Below are 723 nucleotides of genomic sequence, written 5' to 3'. Positions count from 1 at the left end.
CAAAGACTGAGGCAAAGAAAGCATTGAGATGTGGACATAAAGGACAGCCAGACCCATCCTTTGATAACCGAAAGGGAAAAGAAATACTCTAGATACTGGAATAACACCTTTAATGCTACTACATTAAAAAGGACTGAAAACTTGCTCATTTGAAAGGAGAAAATACAGTTTGGAAAGTGAAATACATGGAGAAGTGTGGAAACCAGCACACTGAAATCCTGATTTGGGAGGCAGGCACCCAAAAGCCTTCCTAGGTCCATGACTACATTCCCATCCACTGTTCCATGAACAGTCCTACCCCTTATGTCCCGATGACGTCCTTCACAGTTACACTGGAGCTTTTTCGGGTACCATCCACAACTGGGCACATGTTCACACATACTTGTTTTGGCAGGCAGTATCCATTTTCCACCTACAGGTAGAGCAATGTCCTGAACTTTGCCTGTGTCTTGTGAGGGAGCTCCAAAAGGCGGGCACAGTTTTGATGGTGCTGGCACTGGCAAGGTGTTGTATTGTAGTCTTGCAGTCAGGTAATTCATGGAAGAAGAGACTTTTGTTGTAGCTCCTTCTCAAAACAGAACATTGATTCAGCATCTCCATCATTGCAAAAATAACCCGGCTATAAGGACTCAGGGTTTTCTGCCTGAGTGTCTTTGGAAGCGAGGCTACTCTGCAAGCAGGACTGCAAGAACCCCATGGCTAAATGGCCAGAAAAACGGGATT

Source organism: Buceros rhinoceros, unplaced genomic scaffold, assembly GCF_000710305.1.
Source record: "Buceros rhinoceros silvestris isolate BGI_N320 unplaced genomic scaffold, ASM71030v1 scaffold635, whole genome shotgun sequence".
Classification (NCBI taxonomy): domain Eukaryota; kingdom Metazoa; phylum Chordata; class Aves; order Bucerotiformes; family Bucerotidae; genus Buceros; species Buceros rhinoceros.
This window is presented reverse-complemented; position numbering follows the sequence as displayed.